The 20793-nt window shown below is 41.1% G+C and overlaps 1 protein-coding gene across 2 annotated transcripts in view; it reads right to left on the bottom strand.

Moving 5' to 3' along the window:
* Nucleotides 1-20793, bottom strand: part of ADIPOR2 (adiponectin receptor 2) — a 76743-nt gene that overhangs the window by 20683 nt on the left and 35267 nt on the right. The gene's annotated exons all lie outside the window — the stretch shown is intronic.

Raw genomic sequence — 20793 nt, 5'->3', positions numbered from 1 at the left:
ACAATGCAAAGGACAGCTCCCCACAACAAAGAACTATCTGCCAAAATGTCAATAGTGTTTGAGAAACTGATCTAAAGAAATGATATGAGGGTCTATACACTTCAAATTATATATGCGACAGTCCAGTATTATGTGTTCACATCAGAAAAAAATATTTTATCAGATACTTCACTATGAAAAATGCTAATAATAAGTGAGCTATTTAGTGCCAGGGCCTAAGCATCCATCCAAAAATTTTTTAACACGTTAAGCGCCATGTCAGTCACTGGTGAGTGACACTATACTTTCCGTCCAACTGGTCAGTCACTGGTGCCGCCAGCATATCGGTGAAATCGGATATCGCAGGCTAAACGGAAAGGAAGACAAAACAGGCTTGGCACTTAATGTGTTAAAGTATTCATTGAGCAGCTACTACTTTACAGATGAGGAACCTGAGGTTAATTGACTCCTAAGTCACACACTTACAAAATACCAGAGGAAGAGTTCAATTCAGGTCCATATAGTTCCAAAGTTCATACTTTATTCCTTCCACTCGCAGTTTTAGTTATGACAGTGCCTGATTTTGCAGGTAACAGACATCTGACCAAAGGCCACAGCACATACAGGCAGACCTTGCTTTACATGATAGTGCAGGACAATAAAAATGATTGCAAGCCAAAATCATGTAAAACAATTTTACTAGCCAATGGGAAAATGACTAGTCCATAACCTTAAAAAATCTTTGTCAAAACATTAAAAACTGTCAGTTTATTTCAAATGCTATATTTTAAAACAGAAATATTGAGAATTTATTTATTTGTTTAAAACTTGCCAAGAAATAAATGAAACAGTGCCTTCTTGTGGTATAACTTACAACACAAAGTGAGCATCTTTTCTATGCCTTGGCAAAATTGTCATACTCCATTCTAAGTTTGGATCGGCTTTCAGCATTTTATTCTTTGCACTTTGTATCCTAAAATATCTTTAAAAGTTCCTTTAATTTAACTTTTTTGCCTGTATCATTTCTCTGGACATCCTCATCCTTTTGGTCGCAAACACTTGACTCATTTATGTCGACAAGTTTGTTTTCACTAAGTTCCTCTTGCTGCCTATTTAAAATCTCTTAAGCGGTGGCAGTGTCAACATTGCCACAGTCAGCTATTTCTTCTATAATCCATTTATGTTTGACTTTTACTTTCAGCGTTATCATGATCCTTTTTTTTGCTTCACTTTGTTAGCCAATTCCCTCTTTTGGTTTTCCATTTTTGTAAAAAGTCATATATGTTTATCACTGGGAAGCAGCACAACTATACACTTGCCTGTCTTGTGTATTATGAGTTAACAGACGTACAATAATCAGTCACTGACAGACTTCAAAGAAATGACATGATTGGTCGGTGACCATGATACACATCTATTATTTGCATAGTGATCTGTGGACTGAAGAGCTACCGGAAAAGTTTTTACTTTATGCAGTTACTCACAGTAAATATACTGTGGTAACTAAAATTTGAACCATATTGTTCAGGAGCTACTATTATTTAACTAACCCATGGTAACAAACTCATAGATATTGGAAATTTTCAAAGCATTAGGGTTGCCTGTCATATTTTCTTGTCACATCTTTCATAACCATCCTTTCTTATCTGAAATGGTGCTTCTAAAAAAAGCTAACCTCAATTCAAGATAATACATTATTACTGTTGGTAAGATTTCCATCTGGTGGTCCAGTATATGTTATTAGGCACAATGTGGTCAGAGGTAAGAAATACATACACATTAATTCACCCCAACATATCAGCAAGATTTTTATTAAAAAGTTTCCTTCAGAAGCACAAAGTACTAATAAGTCTATTGATTTATCACGTATTATCCCCAATTCTCACCCTCCTATAAAGAAATACTCACAAATATATCCTCAAAAAAAAATTTTAAGTGCCAGATCATAGCTATTTATTGTATTCAAGCATTATGGAGTTGCTAATTAGGGATGTGTAGAGTGGGTGGTGGCAAATACAGTTTCCTGGGTTAGATAGAAGATAATAAGTAGGTATAAAGTGGTAGAGGCAAACATTGGACAGAAAACAGAATTTTTTTTTAAAAAAATGCTTTCTCTTAGGTCACATGGGCAAGTTTATAACAATGTCACATGATAGCTGGGAAACCCTACGCTGGGCACTATATATAAAATAGTCTCTGTCTTCCAATATTAACTCTAAAGAACCACCTTGTCATGAGTGGAAATTACTTTTGATTTCCCATCTAGCAGCCACTAAACCACAGTACCCAAAGATCTCTCTTTCAACACTGAACCGCAACTATATTAAAATATCACATACAAGTGTTAAATATATACTATGCTCTGTTCTGTGGTCATACCTCTAACCCTTATCAAAAGGAACTATGAAGAGAAACAGGACATTATGAAAGATTAAAGAATTAAAACCAAACCTGCCTAAAATTAAAGCATAAAACTTAATTCCCTAAGACCTTCTACGAATAAGTCACTATATTTAAAGAGAAGTGAAGCCGAAACCGGTTTGGCTCAGTGAATAGAGCGTCGGCCTGCGGACTCAAGGGTCCCAGGTTCGATTCTAGTCAAGGGCATGTACCTTGGTTGCGGGCACATCCCCAGTAGGGGGTGTGCAAGAGGCAGCTGAAGGATGTTTCTCTCTCATCGATGTTTCTAACTCTCTATCCCTCTCTCTTCCTCTCCGTAAAAAAATCAATAAAATGTATTTTTTTAAAAATAAAAAAAAAGAGAAGTGAATGCTATGAAGTGAGAATGAAACACTTTTTAACATTTTTTTCCTGCTACATTCAGTTAAGTCCATCTGTGAGAAGACTGAGTTAAAGTTGGTTATATTTCAAAACAATAATATTTGCCCTAGCCGGTTTGGCTCAGTGGATAGAGCGTCAACCTGCAGACCTGAAGGGTTCCGAGTTTGATTCCAGTCAGGGACCCATGCCTGGGTTGTGGGCTCAATCCCCAGTGGGGGCCATGCAGGAGGCAGCCGATCAATGATTCTCTCTCATCATTGATGTTTCTATCTCTCTCTCCCTCTCCCTTCCTCTCTGAAATCAATAAAAATATATATTTTAAAAAAACAATTATATCTGACTCATGATCTACCCAAAGTACAAGCTAAAATGACAGTTCTCTAGAATATATTTTATCTTTGGAAAGACAGAATCATAGAGGCCTTTAAGATCAGTCTAATATGAAATAATTCATTAATCTACTGGACATTTATCTTTTTTAGCCTGACTCAGTTCAATAGAGTAGTGATTTTCATCTGGTGTACCACAAGAATTTTTAAAACATGCAATACCTGACTATTTAGTCAGGGGCACATAAAAAAATGACAACAATCAACACAATAACTGTCTGGTGTGAATGAATCAAAATTATATCTTTTTTTATCAAAATATATATATAATATATATTTTGACGATTTGATAAAAAAAGATATAATTTTGATTCATGCCACAGAATTTTAGTGATTAGTTTATGTGTGCCATGAGATGAAAAATGTTTGAAAATCACTGTAACACAAATATTTATTAAAAGGATTTTTTTAAAAGATGAGTAAAATACAGTCTGTTTTCCATTGGCTTGCAATCTAATAAGGGGCTGAATGAGTCACATAAATGACTATAAAGAAATACGGTATAGCTAGTTTAAAGATAGAAAGTGTGGGACTCAGGAAAGGTTGAATGAGGTACAGAATTTTGATAAGATGAAATGAACACAATAGTCAAGAGGGAAAAGGAAAAGCAAAAGTACCATTTTGAGGAATAGAAACTAGTTCAGTTCAACTGAAACTTAGGGTGCATTCTGGGATAAATTATATTGAAATACTAATTGAAGTCAGTAAACAAAGTGCCACAGAGATCCATAATCATAATGCCATCTAAAGTTAGAAGATTAAAGTCATGGGAACTGTAAAATACCCAGGGCTGGGAACAGTATTTAATTAAAATGTATCTGCCTTTATAGATGTCATTGAGACCTTCTACATTCACATAACTTAATGATAAAGAAGAATCTAAAGCCCTTACATCAACATGACTTTATCAATTGTTCCAGGAAAATCTTGCCCAGCAAAATAAGGATAAAAACCAGTGCATAACTTCATTATTCGCTTTAGGAACTTCTCAAAAATTCATTTAACTAAACAACAGGCTGCTCCACCAGTCCCTTAATACAATAAATTGCTCAGCTAAGCAAACCTGCTCGCTTATCGAACAAATATTTGCTCATCGAGACTTGCTCAACGAGTCCTAAATTATCCTATCACAAGCTTTGCCCAGTGCCAATATGTTCTCTGAGTTGAAAGACCTGCCTTGTCTGTGTCTATGAGGTTTTGGGCTTTTTGTGTGTGTGTATTTGTGGGGTGTGTTTTTATTTGTTTGTTGTTTTGCTTAATTCCCTAACCTTTTTCAAAGACAGCAGTATGGTGATTATCAGAAGTATAGGGAGGTGGGGGGAGGTAGAAGAGAGTAAAGGGGGTGATGGAAGGAGATTTGACTTGGGGTGGTGAACACACAATACAATATACAATGATGAATTATAGAACTGTACATCTGAAACCTATATAATTTTATTAACCAATGTCACCACCAATGAATTCAATAAGAAAGAAAAAAAAAGGAAAAAAGACCTGCCTTAAACCACTAGAACCGAGACACCAAAACCCTATAAATTTCCATCCAGGACCTCTTCTTTCTAAAACACTATTGGAACTCTTTAGAGCAATGCTCCCTCTCACTGCAGTAAGTATAAACTTGACTTAGTTTGAGCACCGGGTTATTTTTGGAAAATTGACAGGTTAATCCAGTCTTAAATTTAGAGTTCTGAACTGTGTAGTAAAGGCATTAGCAAGCTGATATAGTTAGCAAATACAAACTAAAGGGTTATTGGAAATTAAGATGCCTACAAAAATAATAACTGAGGCCCTAGCCAGTTGCTCAATGGTTAGAGCATCAGCCCTCAGAATGAAGGGTCGAGTGCTCAATTCTGGTCAAGGGCACGTTCCTCGATTGTGGGCTCGATCCCTGGCCCTAGATGGAGTACATGGGGGAGGAAACCAATCAATGTGTCTCTCTATCATCGATGTTTCTCTCTCTCTGTCTCTCCCCCTCCCTTCCACTTTCGCAAAAAAATAAAAATAAGTCAATGGAAAAGATAACCTCTGGTGAGGATTAATTTTTTTTAAAAGTCCAGAACAGGCAAATCCAGAAAAGACATAAAGTAGATTGGAAGTGGCCTAGGGTTAGGGGATGGGGATAGGGAGTGACAGCTAATGGGTAAGAGGTTTCTTTTGGGGATGAAAAAATGTTCTAAAATTAGACTGTAGTGATGGTTGCACAATTCTGTAAATATACTAAAACCATGAATTGTACACTTTAAATTGGTGAATTTTATATGTGAATTATCTCAATTTTTTAAGAGTCAACTATGAGTAAATGTGACATTTTCCTTTAACAAATAACAAATAAAGAAATCTGGAGGAACCAAGATGGCGGCAAAGGTAAACAACTAAACTGCCGCCTCGCACAACAATTTCAAAACTACAACTAAAAGACAAAATGTCTACCACCCAGAACCACGGGAAAGCTGGCTGAGTGGAAGTTTTACAACTAAGAAGGAAAGAGAAAGGAGCACAAACGCTGAAAAGCTGAGGTACGGAGGCGCGCGAATTGGGCTGGTGGCGGGCGACTGGGCACGCGGCTTTTTTTCAACCCGAAGGGAGACAAGCTCCCGATCACTCTGAAATCCAGTTTCTGGGGACACACGGGGGACCCAGACGCCTACGGGGAGAAGCTGGACTCTCAGCCATCGGGTCGGAAAGTGAGAGTGACTTTTCTGCAGAGGTGCGCCCAGCAATCATTGTTTACTGCGCTGGATCGCAGGACGCGGGGACTTGGAAACGCGAAAAGGCAGAGACGGCTGACGGCAGCCATCGCCGTTTGCCACACCCTAGCCTAGTGACGCCCTGACCCCGCCCCACACATTCTACAAACCCGCCCAGGCTCCACAAAGTGGCTTTTGCATATAAATGGCCTGTTCTGTGGAAGCTTAACCAAATAAACTGCAGCTCCAGTCAGACAGCTCCAAAACTGCCAAACCCCAAGCAAAGAGGAGAAAACTGTAGTTCTTGCTGTAGCTCCTGCTGGGTGGCCTCAGACAGTAGCTGACCTGCACCCCATTGGAGATCCAGAAACTAGTATATCTAGTGGTCTGTGTGAGACAACACCAGATTTCAACCACTCTGATAAGGGACACATTCAAGAGGCAGACTCAGTGAGCACCAAAGCCCTACTGGAACAAGTCCTGCCCCATAAACGTGTCTCCAGCACAGCAATTCTTCTGTTATAGACACAGCGGGTCCCCACAGCCAATTGGCCTGGAGGTCAATTCCTCCCAGTGACACCAACAACAATCCAGACTTAACTACAACAAGGCTGTACACACAGTCCACAAAAGAGGTGCACCAAGAGTCTCCACCTCAGGTAACTGGAAGGCCGACCCACTGGGCCATATAGGACACCTAGCACACAAAGTCACCCTACCAACTCAGGGAAGCAGCAAAAATATGGAGACAAAGAAACAAATCAAAAACAAAAGAAATGGAGGAGAACAAACAAATGGACATAGAGTTCAAAACCACGGTTATAAGGTTTTTCAAGAATTTCCTGGAAAAGGCCAATAAATTTTCCTCAAAGATATGAAAAAGGACCAACTAGAAATTAAGCATACACTGACTGAAATAAAAAATATTATACAGAGACCCAACAGCAGATTAGAGGAACGCAAGAATCAAGTCAAAGATTTGGAATACAAAGAAGCAAAGGACACTCCTCCAGAGAAGCAAGAAGAGAAGAGAATTCAGAAAGTTGAAGATAGTGTAAGAAGCCTCTGGGACAACTTCAAGAGTACCAACATACGAATTATGGGGGTGCCAGAAGAAGAGAGAGAGCAAGATACTGAAAACCTATTTGAAGAAATAATGACAGAAAACTTCCCCCACCTGGTGAAAGAAATAGACTTACAAGTCCAGGAAGTGCACAAAACCCCAAACAAAAGGAATCCAAAGAGGACCACACCAAGACACATCATAATTAAAATGCCAAGGGCAAAAGACAAAGAATCTTACAAGCAGCAAGAGAAAAACAGTTCATTACCTACAAGGGAGCACCCATATGATTATCAGCTGATTTCTCAACAGAAACTATGCAGGCCAAACGGGAGTGGCAAGAAATATTCAAAGTGATAAATAGCAAGAACCTACAACCAAGATTACTCTACCCAGCAAAGTTATCATTCAGAATTGAAGGTCAGATAAAGAGCTTCACAGATAAGAAAAAGCTAAAGGAGTTCATCACCACCAAACCAGTATTATATGAAATGCTGAAAGGTATTCTTTAAAAAGAGGAAAAAGAAGAAAAAAGTAAAGATAAAAATTATGAACAACAAATACATGTCTATCAACAAGTGAATCTAAAAGTCAAGTGAATTAAAAATCTGAGGAACAGAATAAACTGGTGAATATAATAGAATCAGGGACATAGAATGGAAGTGGATTAATAATTCTCAGGGGGAAAGGGGTGTCTGTGTAGGGGGTACGGGAAGAGACTGGACAAAAATCGTACACCTATGGATGAGGACAGTGGGGGAGAGGTAAGGGCAGAGGAGGGGATGGGAACCGGGTGGAGGGAAGATATGGGGGGGGAAGAAAGAGAAACAATTGTAATAATCTGAACAATAAAGATTTATTAAATTTAAAAAAAAATAAAGAAAGAAATCTAACTTTATTTCCCAAATATTCTTTAGAGAACATGTAGGGATTTGTCATTTTGTAAAAAGCACGTTCCTAAGAAGTTTTTAATACATTAACTGCTTTGAATAAAATAGAACTAATTACTTTAGGCACTTCTTTTTCAAACAATAGTGACATCTTCATCACTTGTGAAGCTTTTTAAAAATACATACATCCAGCCTGGCCAGTGTGGCTTAGTGGTTGAGTGTCGACCTATGAAGCAGGAGGCCACGGTTTGACTCCCAGTCAGGACACATGCCTGGATTTTAGGCTCAATCCCCAGTAGGGAGCATGCAGGAGGCAGCCAATCAATTTTTCTCTCACCATTAATGTTTCTCTCACTCTCCCTTCCTCTCTGAAAAAAAAAAAAAAAAAATATATATATATATATATATATATATATATATATATATTTTAAAAATACATAAATCCAGGACCCAAGGATTCTGGTTCAATATGTGTGGAATAAAATCCTGGCATTTGTATATATTTATTTTCTTTAAAGAACCACAAGACTCCTAATAGACTTAAAGGAACCTGTTGGTAAATGCCTGTACAAAAAGACATACCACTCTGTAATGCATATAACTATTCGAGATTTCACTTAACTTGTTTGTAACTTTAACAAAAATCACCCTGTTGCTTTCCTATTACGCTTTTATCCTATAAACAATTGGCATTTAATGCAACTAAGGGGCCTAAGGGAAACGACCATATCTTTTTTTAAATCTATGCAATCTAGTTAAATTCTACATCTTAAAAAGAAGGAAACAAATACTCAAAGAAAATTATGCAAAATCATTAGAAATATGAAGGACTGTACCATGATACATTTGGTTTATTTATTTTCAAAATAAACAGAAAATCCATTGAAAGGCTAGAATGCATCTAAGAAGCAAAGATGTGCAGCAACAATTCCAGCAAAAAAAAACCAAGAACCAACCATTGAATCTAATCTCTGGGCTCAACATAAAACACTCAGGGGCAGAGCTTGGAGTTGAGAAACCCGAAGTCAACCTGGTGCCAGCTGTCACAAAGGCAGCTTTGTTCAGCAGAAAGAGCAATCAGAAGACAGCACATGCTCTTTCAGCCATGTGACCTTGGGCAAATTACTCTAAGCTTTATAAATCTTACTTTCATCCACTTTCAAAAAGAGATCATATCTGTTCTTCTATTTCAGAGTGCAGTTTTAAGAAGTAAATGAAATAACATGTATGGAAGTGCTACATACAAATTTAAGGCATTATTAGAATTATTTAGGCCTGGCAGGTGTAGCTCAGCGGTTGAGCATTATCCATAAACCAAGCTTCCCAGTCAGGGCACATGCCCAGGTTACCGGCTGAATCCCAAGTAGGGGGCGTGCAGGAGACAGCCGATCAATGTTTTTCTCTCATCAATATTTCTATCTCTTTCTATCCCTTTCCCTTCCTCTCTCTCTAAAATCAATAAAAACACATTTTTTAAAAGAATTATTTAAAAGGATACACTCTACTTGCTAACAGTTCAGATAGTTCCACTTCAAAGCTGGAAATTGTAAGAAATGAGTCCTTTCTCTTAAAAAAAAAAAAAAACAACAAAAAGTCAGTATATGGAACTCTTCAACTCACTTGAAGACAGGAAGTTAATATTGTGTCTTTAATTTCAGTCTCAAAATTAGTTTTTTGTAACTCTACCCCCTTCTTTTCTAGTTCCCATGATTATTCTACACTAATAACCCTGAAATTAGTAGCGAGGAACAGTACTACATATAGATTAAATATAGGATAATGAATGGAGAGAAAGGGCCAAGGAAGGACCAGAGCAAAAGGAGATTTCGTTGCTTAAATGATCCAATAAGTTTTCTACTGAAACCACCTCCAAGTACGTAGCACAGGCAGTTGTACTGGTCTCTTCATAAACCACCTTCTGTTTTTTAGCAAAGAACTTCCTCCAAAGAGAAACAATACACAAAGAAGAATTTTCATCAGGAACAAAAACACAATTTCCTCATTGGTAAACTGAGATAAGTAAACAAGAGGGTTTCAGAGAGCCTTTTCAGCTCTAACATTCTACAATCTATGGATCAAATCCTCTCCTTGATTCCTCACAAAAAATCTGTTAAAGCAGATGAGATGGAAAGAAAGAAATGGTTCTTTTGTTCTGGCTTTTGGGTTAGCTCTAACATTAAAGGAAAATCAAATACAGGTTTTCAGGGCAATATGAGTTCATTCATAGAAGGTTGAAAAAAATCACATTCACTTGATTATTTGTTGGTGAAACAAAAAAATATATACTTAGAGGACATTATCAAGTAGATGGCAAAGAAAAATACACAGTATAACAAGAAATAGATAATCAATTAATGTGATTAACACAAAAGAGACTGGGTGTGAAAATTCTGAAAAAAAAACATTTTACTATCTCATGTAGTAACTAATATTATAAACAGAACTTTTTGCCATTTTTAATTTCAAATTGTTTAGCCTGAAATTCCTTGATGCTGCAAAATTCTTTAGATTCATGTCAGCTTTAAAAATAGTTAAAATCATAGTGATTTAGTTATTGCTTACTCAATATCTCTTCCAAGACAACTAATATAAATCTCAAATCTCACATTCCAAAACAGAACTCTTGATTTGCACCTTTAAACCTACTCCTCACTCTTGACTTACAAATCTCAATTTTAGCTCAATTAAAACATCCAGCAATCACCTTTAATTCCTCTTTTCCTCACTCTCCACATCTAATCCATCAGGATGTCCTGCTAGCTTGACCTCCAAAATACTCGGAATCCATCCATTTCTTTCCATTTCTGCTGTTCCTACCACTCTGTTTCAAGCCAACATCATCTCTCACCTAGAACATTCTAACAGGCTTCTTTTTTCCTTCCATTCTGTCTTCTCACAATCCTCTACATTCAGTGATCTTTTTAAAATCACCCATGTCTCCTACTGTTTAAACACACCAAAGACTGCCTACATTCCAGTGAATTTTATTAAGATACTAGAGGCCCGGTGCACGAAATTCGTGCACGGAGGGGGGTTGTCCCTCAGCCCAGCCTGTACCCTCTCCAATCTGGGACTCCTGGAGGGATGTCCGACTGCCCGTTTAGGCCCGATCCTGGTGGGATCGGGCCTAAACGGGCAGTCGGACATCCCTCTCACAATCCAGGACTGCTGGCTCCCAACTGCTTGCCTGCCTGCCTTCCTGATTGCCCCTAACCGCTTCTGCCTGCCAGCCTGATCACCCCCTAACCACTCTGCTGCCAGCCTGTTTGCCCCCAACTTCCCTCCTCTGCCGGCCTGGTTACCCCTAACTGCCCTCTCCTGCAGGGTTGATCACCTCCAACTGCCCTCCCTTGCAGGCCTGGTCCTTCTCAACTGCCCTCCCTTGCAGGCCGGGTGCCTCCCAACTGCCCTCTCCTGCTGGCCATCTTGTGTCCACATGGGGGCAGGATCTTTGACCACATGGGGGCAGCTATATTGTGTGTTGCAGTGATGATCAATCTGCATAGTACTCTTTTATTAGATAGGATGACATTTCTTTCTTTCTTTTTTTTTTTTAATCCTCACCTGAGTATATGTTTCCATTGACTTTTAGAGAATGTGAAAGAGAAAGGGAAAGACAGAGAGAAACATCAAAGTGAGAGGAATACTTAGATTGCTTGCATCCTTCCTGAGCCCTGACCTGGGCCCCAGCCAGGGAGGAGCCTGCAACTTAGGTACATGCCCTTGATCAGAATCTAACCTGGACTCTGCGGTTGGCAAACCTAGACATTATCCACTGAGCCAAACCGTGTAGGGCAGGTTATGACATTTCTTAGCCCTCCAGCAGCAGACCTTCATTTTTTTCTCCAGGAGTGTGGTGGAAAAGCCCTAGATCACTTTTTTGGATTCTTATACCCAAGTTACTAAGAATATTACCAGTGGCATACAGGGAGCTTAGCCAATGAGTGATCAGAAAAGGTATTTCCTCTGTAGTTCACACCTATCTCCTGTGATCTCCGGCTCCACCCCTGCCAAGGCCTAAAGCCTCCAGCCCTGGGCAGGGACCCCCAGCTGGCTCTGATCGCCCTGCTCTACCCCCAGCCAAGGCCGCAAGCCTCTGTTTGAGGCTCGGGCCCTGGGCAGGGACCCCCAGCTGGTTCCAATTGCCCACAGACACCCACAGCTGGCTCTATCGCCCGGCTCCACCCACGGCCAAGGCTGCAAGCCTCTAGGCTTGGGCTCTGGGCAGGGACCCCCAGCTGGCTCCGATCGCCCACAGGGGACCCCAGCTTGCTCTGATTGCCAGGCTCCGCCCCAGCGGCCAAGGCCGCAAGCCTCTGGCAGAGGCTTGGGCTCTGGGCAGGGACCTCCAGCTGGCTCCAATCACCTGCAGGGACCCCCAGCTGGCTCCGCTCGTGGGCTCCACCCCCAGCCAAGGCCTAAAGCCTCTGGCTGAGGCTTGGGCCCTGGGCAGGGACCCCCAGCTGGCTCCAATCACCTGCAGGGACCCCCAGTTGGCTCCGCTCGTGGGCTCTACCCCCAGCCAAGGCCTAAAGCCTCTGGCAGAGGCTTGGGCTCTGGGCAGGGACCCCCAGCTGGCTCCGATCGCCCTCAGGGGACCCCAGCTGGCTCTGATCGCCAGGCTCCGATCACCAGGCTCCGCCCCAACGGCCAAGGCTGCAAGCCTCTGGCCAAGGCTTGGGCTCTGGGCAGGACCCCCAGCTGGCTCTGATCTCCCCGCTCCGCCCCCATCCAATGCCGCAAGCCTCTGTTTGAGGCTCGGCCCCTGGGCAGGAACCCCCAGATGGCTCTATCCCCCGCTCCATCCAAGGCAAAGGCCTCAAGCTTCTGTTTGAGGCTTGGGCCCTGGTCAGGGACCCCCAGCTGGCTCCAATCACCGCAGGGGACCCCAGCTGGTTCCAGTGGCCCAGCTCCACCCCCAGCCAATGCCACAAGCCTCTGGCTGAGGCTCGGGCCCTGGGCAGGGACCCCCAGCTGGCTCCGATCGCCTGCAGGGGACCCCAGCTGGCTCTGATCACCTGCGGGGGACCCCAGCTGGCTCTGATCACCTGTGGGGGACCACCGCTGGCTCCGATCTTCCCCTCTGATCTTCGGCTCCAATATCCCAGTTCCAACAACTGCTCTCTGAGGCTGCAGCCATCTTGGTTAGGTGTATTTGCATATTCCCTTTCTGATTGGCCAGTGGGCGTGGCCGGTGGGCGTGGCTTGTGAGTGTAGCGGAGTGATGATTTGCATACTACTGTTTTATAGATAGGACAATCTAGCCCAGACAGCATGGCTCAGTGGTTGAGCATAGACCTATGACAGGAGGTCACAGTTCGATTCCGGTCCCAGTTCCTGCTCGGGTTGTGGGCTTCATCCTCAGTGTGGGGCGTGCAGGAGGCAGCCGATCAATGATTCTCTCTCATCACTGATGTATTTATCTATCTCTCCTTCTCCCTTCCTCTCTGAAATCAATAAAAATATATATATATATATATATATATATATTTTTTAAAAGATACAATCTAAACTCCTTCTCTACACCTATATGATCTGGTCCCTGCCTGGTCCACTGACTTCATCTCATTTCACTCTTCCCTCTCACTATACTCTAATTGCACTGGCTTCTTTTAGTCCTTTAAAAAAAAAGGGGGGGGGGAGGAAGTAGGGTGGAAAGGAAGAGGAAGAGGAGAAAAAGAAAAGCTAATTCCTACCTTCAGATCTCTGTACTAGCCTGTTTCTTCTACCTGGAAACAGTCTTCCCCCAAGTCTTTGCATGGCTGGTTCCTTATCATTCAGATCTTACCTCAAACATGCTCTTCCTTAGAGTGGCTTTCCTTGACCACTATACCTAAAAATTCAGGAGAGGAGAAGTAGATAGGCAGAGTACAGGATTTTTATTTAGGGCAGTGAAACGACAGGATTTTTAGGGGATAGGCAGAGTACAGGATTTTTAGGGCAGTGAAACTACTTTGATAATAAGATAATGATGGATACATGTCATTATATGTACATTTGTCTAAACCCATAGTGTGTGCAACCATCAAGAGTGAACTGTAATGCAAACTATAGACTCTGGATGGTTTGAGGGCAATGGTTATGTGGGAAATCTCTGTATCTTCCCCTCAATTTTTCTGTGAACCTAAAACTGCTCTAAAAAAATTAAGTCTTCTTGGCCAAAAGCTCTCCCTATAATGCTCCTCAACCTACTCTTTTTGGTAAACTTAGCCTTTCTCCTCATTAGTCCCTGGCCATCCTATGCATTTAGATGAAGGGATATAAGAACCTTACTAAAAAGAGACATTCTGAATAATTATTAACTAGCTTAAAGAAATTAATAAATTAGTAACTGATTCATTTCATAGCATGCTCATTTAACGACTTACAACCAGATTTTGTCCATTGGAAAAGACATCAATTAAAGACTCTCTCCAACCTCATCAGAAGGGACCTTATCAGGTGCCTAACCAAGTCATCTGCCTATCAAAGACTCCTCAAGAATGAGAAGCCACTGACATCATAGCTATCTATCTCAGGATATCAACAAGGCCTGAATACCTACAAATTAATGTTGAATTTAAAACACCATTTATTTGATTGTCTTTACATGTCTGCTAGTAATGTTAGTCATAATAATAGTTACATCTGTTTTTTTTGGCTTTTCTCAAACCTTGTATATATACCTTAACTGTTAATAACTGCTGAAGGTGAGTAAGATAACTTTTTGTATTATTATTAATACCCTTTCTACGGTTTCTCTTTTGAAATTTAGAAAAAAATATTATTGCAGAAGAAAGGAAAGGTGTGTGTGGGATTTTGTAGTTGTTTTTTTAAAAATATGTTTTTATTGATTTTTAGAGAGAGGGGGAAAGAGAGAAACATCGATGTGAGAGTAAGACATCAATCAGCTGCCTCCTGCACGCCCCCTTCCCGTACTAGGGATGGAACCAGAAATCCAGTCATATGCCCTGACCAAGTTTTGAACAGGTGACCTCTTGGTGCATGGGATAATGATCAACCAACTGAGCCACACTGGCCAGGCAGGGTGTGTGGGATTGTAAAAGAAGTTAAAAGGTAGTAGTTTGTCCTAATAAGTTGGTTATTTCTGAATGAGTAAAAAAGAGAAAAACAAAGAAGTACAGGGAAGATGTAGAAGGTTAATGCAAAAGGAATACTGAAAAAAGAATTTTATGCATAAACACTAGAACCCAATTATGGGAACACGCTTACCCCTATACCAACAAGGACTACTAAGTATATCTACACTAATAAAAGAGAAACATGCTAATTTACCGTACCTTTGCGACGCCCACCAGCCAATTAGGAGTGGGTATGCAAATTAACCCAACAAAGATGGTGGGTTAATTTGCCTATGCAGGCGCCGAGCAGCCAGGGGCAGGGCGGGATGCTTGCGTTGTCACCATGGCGATGATGCAGGCATTCCGCACCACCCCAGCCACTCGGGGACTCTGGGCAGTGTGGGAAGGCGGCTCTGGGCCGGAGCAGAAAGGCGGCTCTGGCCAGACTGAAGGCAGTGCCGGCAGCCAGGGGAAGGAAGGCTTGTTCTTGCACGAATCTTCGTGCATTGGGCCTCTAGTTAATTCATGTGGAAGCTGAAGTCACTATAATATTTTAAGGTCCTCAATAACTGCTGCTGAGGCACAGGAAATTTACTTATGAAACTCTTACTGTCCTCCTGACCTTGGGACATTTTTAGATGATAATTGTAATTTATACCATTATGTTCTTACAGCCTTGGTCCCAATTAAACATTAAGGTTACAGTTCCCAATTGCCAACTAGCAGGAATCAGATTAAAAATGAAGGGCACTTGAGTGCTTCCAATAGAAAATAGATGGACCACAGTAAATGATAACCCATATCATGGTCAGACTGTAAAAATTAAAGAGGTGTATGGTGAGCCCTCAAACTATAAGTAAATGTTATATTAGATGCAAAATACAGAAAAGTGAAACAGACAACAAAACTTGGATCATGATAGCTTGTAGATTAGAAGTGATCCAGAGTGTTTTTCTTAATGAGGGCCCAGAAGACCTGACTACCTCCCATTTACTGGCTTTTCCCTTTAAAAAAAAAAAAAAAATTATTGATTTCAGAGAGGAAGGGAGAGGGAGAGAGAAATAGATATATCAATGATGAGAGAGAATCACCATTTGGCTGCTGTCTGCACGTCCCCTACTAGGGATTAAGCCCACAACCTGGACATGTGCCCTTGACCGGAAGGGAACCTGGGATCCTTCAGTCCACAGGCTGATGCTATATCTACTGAGCCAAACCAGCTAGGGCACCTGCTTTTCCCTTTTGAGAAAAATTTGGCCTTAGCTTCCATCAAAGATTATAGTCTTGCCCCATTCCCAATGGTCCACTGTTCAGCAAGACAAACACTGACATTAAGACTTCCTAGGAATGATGAGCCTTTCTAGCATCATGGGAACACATTATCCAACTAAAAGGTTGGTCATCAATGCATCTTTTAAATTGATTTATGACCAAAAGGGGGAAGTGTGGATGAAAAGGGAGTCATAGACTAAACTGGACAAGCTCAGGAGGCATGGATGGCAGGCCTTACAAACTCAGAGACCTCAAGTAACCACTCAGGATGGTCTGAAATTAAAACTTCCTAACTAAAAGCATGTCATGTCCAATAATCATGTCCTAAGCAGGTATCTTCCTTGACAAGGGTCAAATTTTACCTTAACTGAGCCTGTTTGTCTTTTTGCACCTAACATACCTTTGGAATGTCGGAGTAATTCCCTTTTTTCCCAGACTCCTCAGGGGACAATCTCCCACCAGAGCATGAGGTACTTCATTGTTACCTTGTTGCCCACATACCATCTCTATGTGCTGTAAATGTTAATTATTAAATAGCCTATCCCACCAACTAAAAAAAAGTATTTGTCTCTTCATTTTAGTCCCTAGCCAATCTCAGAGATTACTCCCCCAAGCCCCCCTCTTTCTCCGGCCTCCCTAATCTACCACCAATGGATTTCCTTAGGCCTCTTCCTTTGTCTGTAATGTATAAAAACAAACTGCAAAACTGTTATTCTCCAGAGCATTTTCTCAATCCACTGAGACTTTGCTTCCCAGCAATTGTCATCAGTTTGGTTCAAATAAATTTATTAAGATTATCAAAATAATTACACACACACACACACACACACACACACACACACATCTAAGACTAATACGCAAAGTATCCCCTCGGGAGTTCAACTTGGAGATCGGGAGTTCGGTCAATTGCTATGACGTGCGCTGACCACCAGGGAGCAGCGTGGAATGAAGGAAGACACTGGCCAGCAGCTGGCAGCCAGGGAAGGCAGGACCCGGCCGGCAGCCGGAAGGCCCCAATCGTCCCTGATCGCCAGCCAGGCCTAGGGACGAATTTCATGCACCGGGCCTCTAGCAATAACAATAAAATAATAAAATAATAAATTCTTAATACAAAATTTTAAAAAATTAAAGAATATCACTAACTACCCCATTACCTTAGCATATTTTTTCCTCATAGCTTATCGCTTACTATCTGTAATTATCTTAGTAGTTTGTGTTTCAGGGTTTTATTGCCTGTGTCTTTTCCACTTCTGCACTTGCACCATACAGGCTGTCTTATTAACCACCATATTACAAACACTAGAAAGGCACCTGGCCCAGAGTAGACAAATAGGGTCACTAGTGCTCAACCTTGCAGGCTGTGCACAGCACAACTTAAGATGAATCATTTACATGGATTATGATTTGATGAAATCTCTTGGAGTTTTGCAAATTGACAGCGCTGGAAAATCTGAAGAAATACACTGCAACAATACTTCTATTACTAAAAAGTGTAACAGTTCTAGATATGCTGCTACTGACGTAGGCATTACTGACATATTCATATTCAGGTAGATCATCCTTTATTGGGGGTGCTATCTGTGTATTGGAAGATGTTTTTAGCAGCATCCCTGGCCTCTACCCACTAGATGCTAGCAACACAACTCCTCTAGTTGCAACAACCAAAAATGTCTCCAGACACTTGTGGACAGGGGGGGGGAGGACACATGCTAACCTGACTAGCTCAGGGAAGGCCTGCATGGCAGTTACCACAAAGGCTGGTCTGAAATTAAAAATTTAACTAAAAGCAGTTTATAGTAGGTAGTCATGTCCTAGGCCAGTATTTTCCCGGACAAAGATCAACTTCGATCTTTACTGAGCCTATCATCTTTTTGCATCTAAGATAACATACCTATGAAATGTCTGGGTAACTTGTAACTTCCCCTTTTCTGGACCCCTTGGGGCACAACCAAATGCGCCTGGGCGCCAGAACAGAGACCATAAATTCCTTCATTGTTACTGTTATCATGTTAATTGTTGGCTGTTAACTATCCTGCACCTGCCTAAAAGAAGTATGTGTCTATCATTTTACTTTTTATCCAATCCCAGAGGTCTCCCCCACCCCTGCTTTGCTTTCTCCCGCCTCACTAATCTATCACCAATGGATTTCCTGTAACCCACTTAAGTCTCCTCTTTTCATTGGAATGTATAAAACAAGGTGAAAAACTGCCATTCTCTGGAGCATTATTATCCCCATCCTTTGAGATTCTGTTCCTGGCAATTGTCCATAGTTTGGCTCAAATAAACTGACAAAAATTCTTTACAGGTTTGAATGCTTTTACATTAGCACACTGCAAAATATTTCCTAAGAGGTCAAAACTGCTCCAAACTGTAAATCACTGGAATATGTCAAAAATAACAAAAAAAAATTATAGTCTTAAGACCTGAATCTCAGTTACTTTGTTTACTAGTAGGTTCTAAATCACTTAGGCTTCTCTAGGAGTTTTCTCATCTATAACACATACCATAGAATACTCAGTTCAAATGCACACACTAATTCACAACATATGGTAAACCTCTAGATATTTCCACTGCTAAGTTTGTTTTTTAACCCAAAGTTCATTATTAGAATTGAGGGCAATGGACAAGAACAGAAAAGCAAACATCAAATCTAAAAACTAAAAGAATTTTCACATACCAGTAAATTTTCACATTACTCATAGTATGCATATAGAAGGTATAATTTGCACAATGATATTACTCTTTTTCAGAGAAACTGATGCACAGAAAAGTTTTGCAAAGTTACAGTCAAGAATTAGATAAATAAAATAACCTAGATCTTCTACTGCCAGTCTAGTATTCTGTGGTACAAACAGAAAATTTCTCTCTAGCATCAGACTCGGCACTGAAAATGTATTACATGAAGTACAATAACCTAGGTAAATACCCTGGAGTAGAGAATGCTTTTTCTTTCCTTTAAAAAAATTGTGGCACTCATTCCCCAAACAGTAATAGAATCCCCATTCCATTGTCTTTAGATCTGGCCACATGACTGTTTTGCCCAATGGAAGATAAGCAGATGTAATATACATATGAGCAAAAACTTTAAGTACAATCTGCCATGAGAACATGTCCCAAGAAGCCTCCCTCAGCCTGAGTCCCAGAATGAAAAGACACATGGAGCTGACCTGCAAGAGACTGGCAACCTAGAGCAATTACACTTGACCTGCAGCCTTCATGGAACGTGTGTATTTATTGTAAATTACTGAGCTTTTGGAGTATTCAATTCCTGCAGCAAAAGCTGAATTACACAGGAATATGGTTTTTCTGGTATATTAACATTTAAATATTTATGTAACTCTAAATATATGTATACGCATTTATAAGATACTAGAGGCCCGGTGCACAAAATTCGTGTATGGGGGGAAGGGGGAGTCCCTCAGCCCAGCCTGCACCCTCTCCAATCTGGGACCCCTCGAGGGATGTCCGACTGCCCGTTTAGGCCAAACGGGCAGTCGTACATCCCTCTCACAATCCAGGACTGCTGGCTCCCAACCGCTCGCCTGCCTGATTGCCCCTAACCGCTTCTGCCGCCAGCCTGATCACCTCCTAACCATTCCCCTGCCAGCCTGATCGACGCCTAACTGCTCCCCTGCTGGCCCGATTGCCCCTAACTGCCCTCCCCTGCCGGCCTGGTCGCCCCATGCAGCCTGCTTGTTCAGTCGTTTGATCGTCCCTCACTAACCTCCCTGCGGGCCTGGTCGCCCCACGAAGCCTGCTTGTTCAGTCATTTGGTCATTCCTCACTAACACCCCTGCCGGCCTGGTTGTATGCAGCCATCTTGTGAGGGCACGATGGTCAATTTGCATATTACCTCCTAAACAGTATCTCAGACATGTACTGTATATAAGAAAGGTAAGTTAAAGCCCTAGTCAGTTTGGTTCAGTGGACAGAGCATTGGTTCCAGTCAAGGCACATACTTTGGTTGCAGGCTACTTCCCGGCCCAGGTCCTGGTCAGGGCTTGTACAGAAGGCAACTAACGGATGTGTTTCTCTCACATCAATGTTTCTCTCTGTCTTTCCCTCTCTCTTCCACTTTCCCTAAAAAAAAATCAATGAAAAAATATCCTCGGGTGAGGATTAACAAAAAAAAGAAGAAAGGTTAAAACAGGGAATCATTTGGAGTCTGGAATGGATTAATTGAATTTACATTATTTCTAATGGGAAAAAAATGATTCCATTTTTAAACAAATCACTTCTCAAACAGTCTTCCAAAAAAATTAAGTTCGAGAACCAATCCGTGGAAATTAAGAACCAAGCCTCCACTGTATTCATATCATACCTCAGAATCATTCTTGTCAATTCCTTCTCCCTTAACCATCACATCCAATCCCACCAGCAAATTCTATCAACTCTACTTCCAAGCACAGCTCTAATATATCCACTTCTTGCCAACTCAATTATCACCACCAACCCAGACTAAGCTACTTTCACAAATTTCTGTAGCAGCTTTCTAGCTCATCTATAATTTTCTCTCCCCCCCAAAAAAATTTACCAATATAATGTCTTTCCACGAAAGTCAAATATTACATTTTTTAGAATGTAAATAAGATTTTATCATTCCCCTGGTTAAAATCTTCCAATGGCCTCCAACGCACTTTCTCCAATCACAGCTTACAAGAGTCCTTACCT

This window comes from Cnephaeus nilssonii (genome assembly GCF_951640355.1).
Source record: "Cnephaeus nilssonii genome assembly, chromosome: 6".
Lineage (NCBI taxonomy): Eukaryota > Metazoa > Chordata > Mammalia > Chiroptera > Vespertilionidae > Cnephaeus > Cnephaeus nilssonii.
The sequence above is the reverse complement of the archived record's forward strand: the minus strand, read 5'-3'. Positions and strand labels throughout refer to the sequence as shown.